This window comes from Mandrillus leucophaeus, unplaced genomic scaffold (genome assembly GCF_000951045.1).
Source record: "Mandrillus leucophaeus isolate KB7577 unplaced genomic scaffold, Mleu.le_1.0 Scaffold172, whole genome shotgun sequence".
Classification (NCBI taxonomy): domain Eukaryota; kingdom Metazoa; phylum Chordata; class Mammalia; order Primates; family Cercopithecidae; genus Mandrillus; species Mandrillus leucophaeus.
Window position 1 is genome coordinate 3,114,882 of NW_012101721.1, and position 10,962 is coordinate 3,125,843.

Below are 10,962 nucleotides of genomic sequence, written 5' to 3' on the forward strand. Positions count from 1 at the left end.
AACGAAGAGGAGGGACCCAGAGTGGAAGCAGGACACCAGCTGGGAGGCTGTAGCAGGAATCCAGATAAGAGATGATGAGGTTTGGCAGGATGCAGGCAGTGAGAGCCCTGCAGAATGGGCATCTCATCCCATGGAGGGGAAAGGTGTCTTGAAGTAAGTATCATCTGGGATGAAGTAGAAGGAGAACTTAGCCTGCGAAATGAGAGGGGTTGAGGCGGGGCGTGTTCCAGAGAGACAATATGACATGGTCCCAAATCATCAAACAGCAATTCTGCTTGGCCAAAAATGTAGGGTATGGCAGTAATGTTGAGGATAATTAAACCGCAGGGACATTTGTAGGCCAGATTGAGTCTTGTCAGCTGGAAAGTCACTGAGAGGTTGGGCCCAGAGACATGACCCTATTGGACTGGTGTTCTAGAAAGGTGTATGATGTAGAACAGAGCTCAGAGGGGAGTGACGTTTTGGCTGTAATTTAGGTTAGAAATTGTGGTCATCTGAATGAAGATAGTGGGAATGAGGATGGAGAGACCTGTTCAGAATCAGGAGTTAAACTGGAAGTCAATTTCATGGTCCTTGGTCCTTGCATAGATGTGGGGCAAAAGTGGGTACGGGACAAGCAGGGAGATAAGGAGTCGAGGGTAACACTAGGATTTCTGCCTGGGACTCTGGGAGGCTGGTGTGGCATATTCACAGAGAAAAGGGACCAGAGGGGCTCAGGAGCAGAGTTGGGAGGCATCAGGAGTTGATGAACTTGACAGCCTGAATTTTGGTTGTGACTGAAGCATAATGCACGGATAATATAGTTGGCTTTTCAGCTAACAAAAGTCTTCATATTTTACACAATAGAATTAAACTTATCTGCATTCCAAGGCATTCCATACAAAGCACGTGACTTCCAGGTACTTTGCTACCCCAAACCGAAAACCGCCAATTGATGCCATTTGGGATGAATGTGATGCCATGTCCAATCAATGAATAGGGCACACCTCCTGCAGTGGGTCAGAAGGGATAGTGGAAGAGGGTCTGCCCAACCTCCACACTCTCATCCCTGTCTGACACACCCACTCTTCCAGCTTTGGTAGAGGAGTATGGATCATGTCTTACCCACCACCATCACTCTGGAGCCTTGGGGAAAAGCAAAGTGCCTAATTCCATGTGGGGTGACATGGAATGCCACCATGCAGCAAATCTTCTAGTTCTAAGGTAATGAAGCATGTGTCATATTGATGCTGTATTCTACAAAGCCAACTGGGCCCTCTTCCCATTTGGAGCCCACAGCGGAAGGCCTGCATGTATGTATTGATCAGGTGCCTTGGGCTGCTTCTGACATTCATTTACTCAATCAGCATCTATTGAACCTGCTGGGCATAAAGCACTGTGCAAAGCAGTGTCAGGGGCCTGAGGCATGTGAGGCACACTCACTGCCCCCATCCTGATCATCGCTCTCAGCTTCTCCCCCAACTCCCTGCTGCTGCTGATAGCATCATATACTTGTAAAAGGTTTTATAGTTCACTAAGTTTTTTGATATACTGTCTCATTTATCTTCAAAACAACCGTCAGAGGCTTTTAATTATTTTCTCTGTCTATGGCCGTACTACCTGGAACATGCCTGATCTTGTCTAATTATTATCCCTACTTTACAAATGAGAAAGGGATGTGGAAAACTCTTCCCTTCACTTTCCTTCCTTCTGCTTTTCCAGTCCCTATGCATCCTTCAAAGCGAGTCTTGCCCAGAATCCTCCTGCCCTAGAATCCACCCATGTCCTCCTGCCCGAGCCATCACCCATCCTCTGCAGGGTCCTGCAGCACTGAAACACACCCCAGTGCTGCACGAGACACCTATTTAGGAGTCTCTTTTTTTCACTGAGGTGTAGACGTCACAAGAGTTACAACCTGTCTTGCTCATTCCTCCTCTTGTTCTTGGAATGAACAACAACAAAAAAACATACCATCTTGTTCTTTTCCAACTCCTGACTGTGGTTTGCGGGCAGTATGTACTCAACAGACATTTGCTGAATTCAAAGGTTCTGTTAGTGCAGCTGGGAAGAAAACCCCTTCCCACTTGAAAGGTACCTGAGGGTGCCATAGGTGCTGTATGCTGGGTCCTATTACAGTCTGCACTATGCTCTTCCCTCAACCCACAAAAGGTATATGCTGAAGTCCTAACCTCCAGTGCCTCAGAATGTGACTGTATTAGGATACAGGGCCTTTAAAGAAGTGATTATGTTAAAATGAGACCCTTAGGGTGGGCCCTAACCTAATCTGACTGAAGTCCTTATAAGAGGAGCTTTGGGCATAAAAAGAGACATCAGGGATGCGCGCACAGAGGAGAGACCATGTGGGAATGCAGCAAGAAGGCAGCCATCTACTAGCCACAGAGAGAGGCCTTAAGCGAAATCAGTCCTGCTGATACCTTGATCCGGGATGTCCCAGCCTGCAGAACTGTGAGGAAATAGATTTCTGTTGTTTAATCTACCCAGTCTGTGGTATTTTTGTCACGGCAGCCAGAGTAGACTAATACAGGTCCCTAGAAGTAGACTCTGAAGAGGAAATCAGCCTGCGGGAAATGTACTGGGTAGTGCTCTCAGGATCAAGATGCGCAAAGGAGTGAGGAAGCAGGACAGGCCAGAGGGAGAAGTCACTACAAAGGCATCAGGCAACCCCACAGGGCACCCTACCAGTTGCCAAAATGAGGGCAACAGGGTAGGGCCTTTAATCCCCTCTCATAGATGTCATAGCTTGCGGCTGTCCCAGGGAAAGCAGTGTGGCCTTGAAAGAGGCATCTCTCCTCAGCAGTGGGCAGTTGCCCAGAACTGTCAGTTGCCAACACTCCCAGTAGTTGGAGATGAGGGCTGTGGTCCTGCAGGGGGATCTGGGCGGCACTCCACAGTGTCCACTACAGTTGATGTTCAGGAGCATATGTACATGTGTGTGGCTGGGGTGTTTGTGGAGAACTTCCTGGAGGAGGGAGGATGTAAACTGGAATTTAATTTTCTTTTAATAGAGACAGAATCTCACTTTGCCACCCAGGCTGGAGTGCAGTGGCACAATCATAGCTCACTGAAGCCTCAACTCCTGGCCTCAATTGATCCTGCCACCTCAGCCTCCTAAGTAGCTGGAACTACATGCATGTGCTACCATGCCTGGCTAATTTTTAAAAATGTTTTGTAGAGATGGGGGTCTCGTCACTATGTTGCCCAGGCTGGTCTCACACTCGTGGCCTCAAGAGATACTCCTGCCTTGGCTTCCCAAAGTGCTGGGATTACAGGCATGAGCCATACCTAGTCTAGGATTTAAAATTATGAGCACAATGTAGATGGCAAATGTGAGCACTGCAGGTCAGGGTGGGGTTGAGGGTGAGCATTCATTCTCTGGAGTGCTGGTTACTTCTGCAGGGTGAGGGAGAGTCCCTGTACCCAAGTTCTGAGAAAGGCCTCACGCATTTGATTTTCTAATCTATTATTTATTATTGGTTGTTCTTGTTGTTTTTTGTTGCTAATACAAATGTAGTACATTTATATTATAGAAAAAAAGGAAAAACATAGCAAATGCCTAAATATCTGTAACCCCTATAAGTACCTTGGTACAGGGCTTTTTGTTTATTTGTTTTGGTTTTTTTGTTTTTGAGATGGAGTCTCGCTCTGTCGCCCAGACTGGAGTGCAATGGTGCAATCTGGGCTCACTGCAAGCTCCGTCTCCTTGGTTCATGCCATTCTCCTGCCTCAAACTCCCCAGTAGCTGGGACTACAGGTGCCCACCACCACATCCAGCTAATTTTTTTGTATTTTTAGTAGAGATGGGGTTTCCCCATGTTAGCCAGGATGGTCTCGATCTCCTAACCTCGTGATCTGCCCGCCTCAGCCTCCCAAAGTGCTGGGATTACAGGCGTGAGCCACCAAGCCCGGCCGGTACAGGGCTATCTTTAACACCTGGTGTCAGCCCTGGTTTCTATCGTGTCTTCAGCACCTTACATAATTGGGGCTGGCATGTCTCACAAGCAGGGGTTGCCTGGCTGGCTCTCACCATATAAATATCAAGCTGAGCAGGAATTCAGACATCAGCAAATCCACTGCCACAGAGGAGGTACTCTAGCCTGAGAGGTGCTCGTATAACATTCGAGCTGAGGACTAAAAACCTTGGGTTCAAGTCCCAACTCTACCACTTACTAACTTTGGGGCCTCAGCCAGATTATTTGGCTTTCCTGAGCCCAGTTTTCCCATACGCAAAATAGAGGTAACAACAATTGTGAGTATTAAGTAAGATGACTCATGGCCATGTGCCAGGCACAGGTAAGCCCTCGAGAATGTCGACTTTAAAAATCAAACCAAGCAAAAGAATGAAATGAAACAAGCAATCAGACCACAAGCCAATGGCTCAGTGAGATGAAGGGACTGGTGCTGTTCAAATGCAGCTCACGAGGGTCTGAGGTTCTCCTGGGCACACTGCCTCCTATGGCCCATCCTGAAAAGTAGGCGGCTGGATGAAGGGAGATGGATTTCAAGATGCAGCCACCAATTCCTTGGGAGGAAGTAAAGGAAGGAAAAGACAAAGCCTGTCCCTGGGCCCTGGCTGCAGGACAAACCCAAGTGACCCTTGGGATGAGGTAGCAGCTGGCCTGGAAGATCCAGCTCTCTCAGCCCAGCTGCTATAGCCAATGACTATCATACTAATCACCACATTTCATAGACTCTAAGACAAAATTGAATGAAAATGCACCACTATTTTATGTACCACTAGGAAAGAAAAAACAAATGCTATCCAACCAGTAGAGCTTCAAGATGTCGTCCATTGTAAAATGCATTCTGATTTCAAAGACATTAAAATGGTGGGGGTAGGGGAATGTGCATTGCAGAGTAGATAACAATACAGGGCCTTCCCAGCATTTCTCTGCTGGCATTTTCTCAAGAGGCCTGAGAAAACCTGCTGGTTCCTAGGCTTCCCTGCTGTAGCTCCAGCCCATCCCTCCCTTTTGTCCATCTGCCTCTGGGCTGCACAGGTTGTTGGGCTCCAAGGGGCATCCCACGAGAATACACAAGCGAGGAGCTTCTCCATCCTGGCTGGAGCTTGTGTTCGTGGTAGGGGAGTGAGGAAAGGTTCCCAGTGCTGCTCCAGGTATGCTGGGCTGGTTCTGGCTCCAGAGAAGCCAGGTGAGTTCTTCGTCCACTCTGGAGCTTGTGGAGGGAAAATGCAAAGCCACATAACACATGGCACCTTGTATTTGCCATGACGGTCCCACCATTTCTTGTTCTTTTTTTAAAATGGAGATTGGCTAAATACATAACCCGAGGTGCATTATTCTCACATGAAAATTTTTTTCAGACGAAGTGACACATTATATTAAAAAATCTGTTGTTGTCAAAAACAAGCATTTGATTTGGGATTATGAAAATACGATCAGCTTGCTCACCACCCTCCAAATGTCATCTCCATCTTTCTCCCAGGTGGCCCCTGCAGCACGCATAAAAGCTGACAAAAGCTCCAAATCGCAGTCCCCAGTCAACAGGAACTTAATGAGCACCAAATACGTGCATGGACAATGTGATTTCCCAGCTCTTACAGGTTGAGCTACTTGACAGTGTCTCCTGGGTGGAGGATGAACGATCTAACCCTGTAGCTGCCAGGCCTCACTCCAGGGGTGGCTGCCTCTCCCCTAAGGCACCTTTCTGTGCAGGAAAGTGGGGGTGATTGCTGCTCCTCATTCTACCCTCACCAGGCAGATGCTTGCAGACAAGGTTCCATGGGTCTTCTGAGGCCTCCTAGGCTTTTCTTTCTCAGCTGCGCTGGTGGAAGCCAGGAGTAAGGGAAGACCGCATTTGTGTGGTGACCTACAAGCTACTAGTCATCAAAGAGCCAAAGATCATCTGCTCCTCAGCTGTTTCTAGGACTCTTTGCTCTGCCTTAGCTCAGAAGGGCAAAGATCTACAGAAATATCTTTCAGAGTCATCCATTCTAGTGCTCAGGACCCCTGCCCGTCAAGTTCTCCCTAACATCTAACCTAACTCCAGCCTTCTATAATAGTGGCCCTCTTCAGAAGCTTCAGAGCAGAACTTCCCCAACAAGATGTTTAGAATGCATCAAGGTGCATAGAAATATCAGGTCAACTGGGATGTACAGCCAGGCATTTCCAACCTCCGCAGCCTCTGCCGTTCACCCTATGTGCCTTACAAATGCTACTATTTTCTGTGTGTGCCCTAATTTGGAAATTAGCTAGCTCTCAAGTTGAGAAGTACTGGAAGAGCCCAGATACCCAGGGCTAAGCTAGGCCACCCAGGCTGCCCCAGGCAGGCCATCCTGCTCAGGCCACCCACTGCACTGCCCCCCAGGAGTAGAGGAGGGGACAGGGAGGGGGCGGGCCTTCTGGGATATAGATGAGGTATAGAAGAGGTTGCTTTCCCAGTCACACCCCAAAACTGGCAGGCGCCCCAACCTATAAACAGAAACGGCTTCTTTCAAGTGTATTGGAAGGTTAAAAAGCTCTTTTAAAGCTCAACAGTTTCAGGCTGACACCCAAACCTGATATTTTCTCTCAGGAGAAACTTGGAAGGTGTGGCCACCCTTAGTCCCAAGGCTGATGGAGCAGGGTGAAAAGGGTCAATCTGTTGGGACAGCCTGGAATCCAGGAAGAAAGCTGGCAAGTCCAGAGAAAACGAAGAGGATTTTCTCTGATACTCTCTTTCTCTTTCTCTCTCCCTCCCTCCCTCTCTCTCCCACCACCTCATTTCTATTTTGTCTGGGGCACAGAGCTGGAAAGGTGGGGGACAGAAGCCCTGGATGCAGCATAAACCCCAGCAACGTCTTTCCTGTGCTTCTGTCTCAGTTTAAGTCTTGGTGCTGCCTTCCCTGAAACTTCGGCACTTGAAGGAATCAAATTGTCTAATTAAAATTTAACAATTCCTTATCAGGCTTGATGGCGGGTGAGACACTGCTGTCTTAAACACATCACTTTTTCCTCTTTTCTGAGATGTGAAGCATTTCAATGAAAAAGTAGAGGGGAAGAAGAAAGTATTTTTCATTTGCCTCTCAAAAGCAGCCTATCGGAGTGACTCGCGTTGGATAGGAATTGGGACTGAGTGGGTAAGAGGGTCCTTTCCAGGACGCTGGTGACGTAGGCCACCTGCCCCTGCCCCTCCAGGCAAAGGCCAGGCTGTGACTTGGGGTTGAGCCTTCTTTTAGTATCTCTTGCCATTTCGAAAAGGCAGTGTGGAAATGGAAGAGGGAGGAAAGAAGGTGCACCTGTTCCTTCCTACATCCAAGGGGAAAGGAGAGAGTTACTGAATAACACCCTTATGTACTCTGGCTTAGGAGGCTACCTCAGCAGAGGACAGAGGAAACAGAGACCGCATTCCCAAAGCCCTAGGCCAGGCAGCTGCAGACCTTGGGCTGCAGAGGGTGGGAGTGGGTAGACAGACAGGCAGTCGCTGTCTGGAGGGCAAAACCTCCAAGCCCTGGGCCTGGGGTGTGGAGGGTCTGTGGAGAGGGAAAAAATGAGGGGGAGGAGAAACAGAGAGGACTGTGGGGGCAAAGAGGAGCCTGGAGCCATGGACGATGGCAACCTCCTGGGCTCACTGGAAATGGCTTTTCCTGCATCCCAGGCCCAGGTGCACAGGGGAACGGGGTGTGAGGCTGTGGGTCTGGCCCCGGTGTCAGCAGTCACTTCTGAGGGAAGAAATGCAGATTGCTCTTTCCCAGGTAAGGGGAAGGGGTCCCCCCTCCTGAGCCCCTGGACTCCCCCTCCCCACCCACAGCCTCAGCACCACTGTGGGGGAACAGGTCTGGACTAGAGACCTAGGCTGGGGGATACCGGTTAGTGGAAGCCCAGGGAGTGGCCTGAACTACCATTTGGGGGTGGCAGAGGCTGCTGCGGAAGACAGTGGGGGAGGCCACACACTAACACCCCCATTTGCCATCCCTTCTCCCCCAGCATGGGGACCCTCCCCGGAACCTGGTGTTCTCCAGAGGCAGGGAGGGAGCAGAGCCCAGGGGCCGTGCAGCAGGGAACAGTGTCTAGGTTTCTTTAGAAGGCGCGGAACAGCCTGGATGAATCTCTCCACTGGTGGTCTCCGGCTGTGTCTGGCCCTATGCAGCTGGAGCCAAAGAGTGGCTACAGTCTCGAGGGCCTTCTGTGGCCCAGCCTGAGGTTGGCAACCCGGGTCACCTGCTCCAAGCCTCTCCCCTTGCTCCCCGGAATTAAACCTGGCCAGCAGTTCCCAGCCTTACCTCCTACCTCACAGTAAAAATAGAAGCTATCCTTGAGCACTTGCTCAACTTCCTGTCACCACATCCATAAACTTACGGGCACAGGCAGCCATATGTACCCTCCTTGAGTCCCAACTCCTAACCCTAAGCCCCTTCCTGCCACTTGGGCTCAGCATAGCACACCCTGGCTGGTCTCCTCCTCCTTCTTACCCTTCAGGACTATCTTTCCAGCCCCTTCTCCAAGGAAGCCTTCCTGCCACTCCAGCTCAGAGCCTGTCCTCTCACTTAATGCTTTTACAACACAGGAGCTCCTCAGTGACACCCAGCACAGATATAATGAAGTCAGTATTTGTCTAGTGATTTGTTTCATGTCTGTTCTTGCTAAACTGTGTGCAAGCTTCGCATGTGTCTTGTCTCTCCTGGTGTTCTCCCTCTCCAACACCACCTTGGTGATGGCATATGCTCCACACATGTCTGAGAGATGTCCATGGAGGTAGTACCTCATTCAAGTGTGAAGGGGCCAGTCCCTAGGTCTTTTCCTACCCTGCAGTCATTTCTTCTCCCAGATCCTTCGTGAAGGGTACAATAGCCTCGTCTGAGATCTCCTGTTGACCTTCTGGGTCCCAGTCATAGTGGTAGCTGGGGTTGGGTGCCCAGCTGGTTGGGGTCCTTGCAGGGTGTTTCCCAGGTGGGCATCACTGCGGCCCAAAGGCTTTATAAGGCATTTGAAAAAGAAGAGGAGGCACACGGATGGAAGTGAGTGTGGGGAGGTGGGGAGAGGTCATAGACAACACGCAGTCTGTGGAAGGAAAAGCACAGAGCAGGTGGAGATGGCTTCTGGGGTGCTGGAAGGCCTGGGGGCCCAGGGCTTCAGAGTGTCCAGGTTGGTACCACCCTGTGGGAGGGAAGTCACAGCAGGCCAAGGGAGCCATCTCCCCCCATCAACACCAGCCAGAGACTACCAAGCATCCCCAGTGAGTGAACTGAGTGCAGCTGAGACTCAGCTCTCTAAGGAGCATGAGGGTGGGGTGGGGGTGTCCCCAGGAGAGGCTGGAGCACACACAGTTCCTTGCCCAGCTGTGGAAAGGGCCCCTGGGTGAGACTCTGTCTAGGAGCAGAGGAGACCACAGCTGAGCATGACCAGGGCCTCCTCTCTTCCAGGGCTGTCATCCCAGACAACCCCGCTCTCTGCTTCTTCCCAAGGTGGCCAGGTGGCCCTGGGTCTGCCCAGGTGGCCCTGGGAGTGTGGAGTCTCTGAGAGGCCTGAGGAGCGGCAGAATTCGAGTCTTCCCAGCCTCACCTTATTGTAGGCCTCCAGGGTCTGCAGTGGGGTGAGGCAGGGTCTGGGGGATGCAGTGAATGCAAGAAGGGGTGACTGCCTGACAGCCCCAACCTTGCGGATTTTTATGGCTCCGTAAAAATGTCTCCTCAGAAACTGTCAAAGTGTCACAAATTAATTAACTGTTAGCTGGAGTGACTCAGTGTGGGGAGGGGGTGGGGGAGAATGGCTCAGTGATGCTGAGCAGGGTGGTGGCGGTGCTGTTCTCTGCGTGTGCTGCCTTTTGATTAAAAATCCTCACCGCTCTGATACTGTGCGAGGGAAGGGGCAGATCCCTGGGGCAGCTCACGTGCACCGCAGAAGACTGGCGGGTGGGAGGCAGGTTGGGGGTGGGGCCCAGGGCCCCCTCCCTGAGAAGGGAACATAGTGGGGAGAATGAAGCTTCTAGAAATTGCCCAGGAGATCTAAATTCAGAATGGAGCCCACAGACTGGCACTATATTCCTCCCCCCACCCCCCACTTTCCCTTCCTCCTCAATTTGCCCCCACAAAGAGAAAAACTGGAAAGTTGAGCTCGGTTTGCCCCAGGGGCTGCACAGGGTCACCTGAGCCAAGGACACGCTTAGCTACCAAAGTCCAGCCAGCCAGAGCCCAGAGAGGAGGAAGGGCTGGGTCTTAGACCAGCCTCCTTGACCTTTACTTTAATTTCAGGAAAGAATTGAGAAAACACGCTCTTGAAAGTCAATTGGGAGACAAATCCTGAACCTTATTGCTCCAAAAGGAGGAAAAACAATCCTGGCTATTTGGCAGAAAATTGCTCTGCTTTATTAAAAGACATTCCTGTTCATAAAAACAGAGAGAAGGCCCAGTCCAAATAACAGCACGGCCCACCATCACACTGCCGGAAACCTCCGGAAGCCCTTGTCCCCATGTTTCTCATCCTTCGGCTCCAGCAGCTGGCACCGGGGACCTTTCTTTCCCATTTGGCAGAGGCGATGGGAGGCCCTCTTGCAATGGAGGAGGTGGGCAGGCAAGATTGGACTTGAGGACTCCCGCACAAGTGCTGTTTAGGTGTCAAGACCTCAAAGACGAAGTGAAGGTAAAACATCACCACAGGAATGCAATCAGCAAAATCCAGATTGCAGAAAATACAATAGGACAAATGACCCAGTTTCTTCCAAAAATAAATTGCAAAGAAAAAAAAAAAAGAGATGGAGTGGGGGGAGCTTCTGGAATAAAAGAAACTTAAAAGCCATCTTCACCAATTGTGATGTGTGGCCTTATTTGGATCCTGATTCAAATAAACCATTTTTTTTTAAATCCCTGACATTTATGGGACAATTGAAAATCTGAACAGTAGATTCTTATGATATTCAGAATTATTGATATTATGGCATTCTGGTGAATTTTTTCAGAGTCCTTATAATTTAGAGATACACGCTGAAATATTTACAGATGAAATTATATGCTGTCTGGGAATTACATGA